Genomic DNA, 5,540 nt, shown 5'->3' on the forward strand with positions numbered 1-5,540 from the left:
AGATCAAAATCGTCCGAAGCCACCCCACTGTATGGTACACATGCACACTCGGGGAATTCACAGCAGGAAAAACATTAATTTGCCTGGTTTAGTTCTAGTTTGCCCACTTGTGATGTTTGTGAGTGGTGAGTGAACTATAGAAACAGTAGGCAAGTTGAACCTTTCTGTGAGCTATTTAGCGCCTGTGGTGGCGGGTTCACAACAGGCATTGAAAAGTCAATCATTTAGTGATTTCCAGAGAAAATACTATTTCTATGATATTCAGCATCATATTTTGTCCAGAAACAAGCAGTCAGCATCTCAAAATTAGTAGGCTACCCTCTTGTGAATAATACCCAAAATGCATAATAATAATAGTAATTCCTTCACAATGCTTCATTATTATAAATAGTGGCTTGGAGTGGCGCCCCCTAAGATTAGCCTAAACAAATAAGCCCTCACAAGCCAGAGGCCCAATGGACATACTTCTGGACTTTAACTGAAGGCTTCCCCTCCCCAAAACCCCCTTTGTTTTAACTGGAGAAACCTAATATCACTTCCTTATCTTAATTCAACCAAACCTAACTTCCTCCTAATGGAAGTGATATGGGTAGACAAAGACCAGAAGAAAACATCTGAATTAACTTACCTAGCTGTTTGGCAGGGTTACTCTGCAGCAGCTGGATGAGGTCTGGCGGTGGGACGAGCAGGGAAAGGGTGATGGCACCAGCGGGGCGGGGCTCGGCTCACCCCGGCAAGAAACTTCGACAAGGCTGGAGAGGGTGATGGCACCAGCAGGGCGGGGCTCGGCTAACCCCGGCAAGAAACTTCGTCAGGGCTGGAAAGGGTGATGGCACCAGCAGGGCGGGGCTCGGCTCACCCCGGTGCACAGTTGTCCAAAACGCCAAATTCCCAGTCAAAAACCTACGGATTTGAAAATATATCATATAAAAAGAAGATTTTGCTTCGTTGAATGTTTATTTTTTATTTTTATAGAGGTAAATTTCATAAATTTACCTTACATGATACATTTTTTTTCAATTGCACTAATGCTTCTGTATTTCAGGAGTAACATAATCATTTATTACTCATTTTGAAATCTTTGTCTCCCTTCACAATATATAATTATTTTTCTATGAATCTCACTTTCTTGCATCACATATATATCTATAATCATTTATGTTGCTGTTCTGGTAAGAAATTCTAAATGAGAAGACACCTAGGTACCCTGTCATAGTGGGATTTGTTAACGCAGAGCTCATCAATGACTGAAAGTGTTGATGTTTGGTGTGTTCTCTGAAGAAAACGGAAAGGCTACGGTAAATTTAAATCATGGCAGCGGCAGCTTCAGGGACAGTCTGAGGGAAATTGGAATGGTTTTTGAAGGGGCACCCAAGAGTATCTAATTTTTTTATGTTATTCCTATATATTTGTCCTACAAGGCTGTAACTATATAGTACATCATTGAGTATGCTAGAATCTGTTTTGTATATGGCTTGTATCAAAAGCATTTTATATCATAATATTGATACTATGCATATATATGTATACACATATATATAAATATATATATATATATATATATATATATATATATATATATATATATATATATATATATATATATATATATATATTTTTAAATTTCCCACTAGTCGCACTAAGTAGCCATGGCGTGTGTGGCAACAATGTTCTACCAAAACAGCTGCCGAAAGCACCAACGTTGCCAAATTGTCGTACACTGAACATTGCATTTATCATTTTTAGGCTCCAAGACTGTCGTAACCACACAAATAACGATAGGAAATTAAAGTTAGCGTTAAAACTGTTAAATATTGATGGGTTTCGTTCTTTTTTGCTATAGTTATCGGTCAGAAACTACAAAAATGCAATGCGCTGAGTACGATAACTTGGCAACGCTGGAAAGCACCCCAAAGGTTTAGAGAAAGGTGTTCACCTTGCAGAAGAATTCAGATGTAGGAGAAGTTATGTTTTGGGATGAGTTACGTTGTGGTAGGGAGAGCATACCACGTCAATGAGAGCAGTGTTCGTGATATCAATCTTAGTGAAAAGTAATTCTTGCCGCAGTAACTGCCAGTGCTACAAGAGTGCTGCAAGAGTGGAGATAAAGGCCGCCCTTTTACTAAGCCTCGTCGTTGCTATGGTAACGGCATCTCACTCACAGCAAAATTGCGTACGTTGATCTTCCTGGCAACGTTACACATGCATTACTAGTTGTCCTGTCTGACAAACTCCTTACAACAGAAGATGAAAAAGAAGCTGTAATGGTAATGGTGCCACAGAGGTGAAATGAAATGGAAACACTTATATGTGTTTGTTTGGGCCGCCATATTTGCTGATGACATCATCACAGCATGAAGGCGCTCCATCTCTCAAAGCCGGGAGCCAACAGATGTGCCGAGTTGGCAACTCGTGCTGCCGCGTCATGCATTTGAGAGCACTCGTGACATTCCAAAAGTCCCAATTCCCTCTCTCAAACACAGCCCAGGAGCACACTAATTTTATCCGGATTTTTGAATAGTACAGGAGTCCTGGGTCCCTAACCCCCGTACTATTTGAGGGACGACTGTATATATATGTATATATATATATATATATATATATATATATATATATATATAGATATATATATATATATATATAAATTTGCCGTTTTTTAAATGGAAGAGTAGGGCATGTTTACGTTCAAGATTTCATGGCAGTACATAATAAAACAATAAACTACAGCCGCTTTTAAATTTTAAGGAAATTCATTTTTGTCGTGCAGTTCATTAACACAAGGTGATCCTCCCGAAAACCTTCAGAAATTGTTGTAAATAATTCACATCAGCTCCTCAGTTTGATTATACAGATATAGCATTACCCTGATGCTTATGGACCACTTTGCGGCTCGGCTTATCCCACCCCGGCATGACACACGTCTCGTCAGGGCTGGAGAGGGTGATGACACCAGCGGAGCGGGGCTCGGCTCACCCCGGCGTGACACACACCTCGTCAGGACTAGCTAGGCATTTGGCTCTACCACTTCCTTACAAAAAGAGTCCAAGTTGTCACAGTGGATGGCCACCAGTCCAGTGAGGCCAGCGTCATCAGCGGTGTGCCACAAGGATCAGTGCTGGGCCCTCTCCTCTTCCTTATACACATGGGAGACATCGATGAGGGGATCAGGAGCTCGGTTATCTCCTCTTTTGCCGATGATACCACTGCGAGTCACACTACCACCACCGTGCAGGGAGTCGCCCACCTACAAGAGGACCTCAACAAAGTGTACGCCTGGGCGCAACCAACAACATGGCATTCAACGAGGCAAAGTTTGAAATGCTGAGATGTGGCCCTGACCACACCGTCAAGACGTCTACTTCGCTGCTCACAGAAGGAGGACAACAAATATCTGGACAGCCACATGTAAAGTGCCTTGGGGTTCACCTCAGCGACAATGGTTCCTTCTCACACCACATCACAGAAACAGTGAAGAAGGCAAAGGCAATGGCAGGTTTGGTCCTTAGAACATTTGCTTCCAGAACCCAAGGTAATTAATGTTAACCCTCTGGAAGGCCCTGGTGCAGCCTACGCTGGACTATTGTAGCCAGCTGTGGTCACCACACAAGAAGGGTGATGTGCAGAGGCTTGAAACTGTGCATAGAGCCTTCACAAGACAAATCAGAGGGTAACATCACCTAAATTACTGGGAACGTATGCAGAAACTAGGGCTCTATTCACAACAAAGAAGAAAGGAGAGATATCGGGCCATATTTTTATAGAAAAATAATGCGCTGCAAGAGCACGTCAATCAGCGGAGCGGACGAAAGTGCAGCAGAAGGTCCCTCCCAACAAGAGCACCAGGTGGAGGCAGGACCCTGCTGGCCCCCAGTCTGTCCCATGAAGGGCCATGAATCTTTAACAGCCTGCCTAAGGAAGTCCAAAACCTAACAGGTTGCCCGGTAAACAGGTTTAAGAATGGGCTGGACAAGCTGCAACAAACAGTCCCAAACGAACCTCCAGTGCCAGGCTACACCTCAAGATGTAGGACTTCCAACACGATACCGGACCAAATTGCCCTGTTGAGCAGGGATGGCAGGACCGGGAGCAGCGGTGGACCACCACGACTGTGAGGCGGAGCCTCTAAACAACACCAAGTAAACCAAGTAAAATAGCTGGGGAGGGTGATGGTGAAATGCCAGGATTTTCTCTTTTACTATACTCACACACGTCCTCTGCATGTAACAAAACACACGAAATTAATCCAGACAAGGAAAGGTTTGCCGGCGCCGGGGATCGAACCCTCGACCAGTGTAACGGGAGCGCCACTCCTGTACCAGTCGACCAAATTAGAGGTACCCCACTGGCTAAGTGGGTTATGGGAGGCTCGCCCATCAGGCAGGTCATGTCACTACAATGGCACCAGCGGGGCGGGGCGGGGCTCGGCTCACCCCGGCATGACACGCACCTCGTCAGGGCTGGAGAGGGTGATGGCACCAGCGGGGCGGGGCGGGGCTCGGCTCACCCCGGCGTGACACGCACCTCGTCAGGGCTGGAGTGGGTGATGGCACCAGCGGGGCGGGGCGGGCTCAGCTCACCCCGGCGTGACACGCACCTCGTCAGGGCTGGAGGGTGATGGCACCAGCGGGGCGGGGCGGGGCTCGGCTCACCCCGGCGTGACACGCACCTCGTCAGGGCTGGAGAGGGTGATGGCACCAGCGGGGCGGGGCGGGGCTCGGCTCACCCCGGCGTGACACGCACCTCGTCAGGGCTGGAGAGGGTGATGGCACCAGCGGGGCGGGGCGGGGCTCGGCTCACCCCGGCGTGACACGCACCTCGTCAGGGCTGGAGAGGGTGATGGCACCAGCGGGGCGGGGCGGGGCTCGGCTCACCCCGGCGTGACACGCACCTCGTCAGGGCTGGAGAGGGTGATGGCACCAGCGGGGCGGGGCGGGGCTCGGCTCACCCCGGCCTAGCATCCCGATCGTCCTCCTCGGCCACACATCTCCTCCAGGCCAGCTCCCTGCCTGTCCTGGTTGAGGAGTCAAGGCAGCGTGAGGCAGGGCAGCATGGCGTGGTCGGCGGCACCGGTGGTTACCTAACGCGTGGCGGCGGGTTGTTGCGGTCTTCCGCCGCCTCCTCCACTATGTTCACCGCCTCACATGGCTCCGCAACATGACGACCAAACGCAGTGTTAAATCGGACGCTCACGGACATTCTCAGGGAAAAGTTACCGCCAAGATATGGCTGGGAAGGGAGAAATACCTGTAGGGTATCAGCGCTGGCACATTTACGTAATGGTGTGGCGGCGTGGGCGGCGGCGGCGACAACGACGGCAGTGTTGCCACCCACGCACGAAGATCATAAAGCCACGACTGCCTCTATAGTAAAAAAGTCAAGATTGGCCTAAAATATACTAGACTTAAAAATAACACTTGCTATTATGTGTTGATCTCAAAGATGCTACGAAAAACAGGTATTAATCTTATCTCACACAAAAAATAGAGGTCAACAGCAGGGCCTCATTGGCACCACCGCTGGTAGTGTTGGACTCTCGGCAC

The 5,540-nt window shown here is 48.0% G+C and overlaps 1 long non-coding RNA gene across 1 annotated transcript; it reads right to left on the bottom strand.

Moving 5' to 3' along the window:
• Positions 1-500: 500 nt before the first annotated feature.
• LOC126988901 (uncharacterized) lies at positions 501-5,238 on the bottom strand. The gene is made up of 3 exons (XR_007742640.1): positions 4,667-5,238; positions 4,448-4,521; positions 501-903 (listed from the first exon to the last, which is right to left on the bottom strand). It is a non-coding gene; the product is annotated as an uncharacterized LOC126988901 (long non-coding RNA).
• Between the last annotated feature and the right edge of the window lie 302 nt (positions 5,239-5,540).

This window comes from Eriocheir sinensis, unplaced genomic scaffold (assembly GCF_024679095.1).
Source record: "Eriocheir sinensis breed Jianghai 21 unplaced genomic scaffold, ASM2467909v1 Scaffold1000, whole genome shotgun sequence".
NCBI lineage: Eukaryota > Metazoa > Arthropoda > Malacostraca > Decapoda > Varunidae > Eriocheir > Eriocheir sinensis.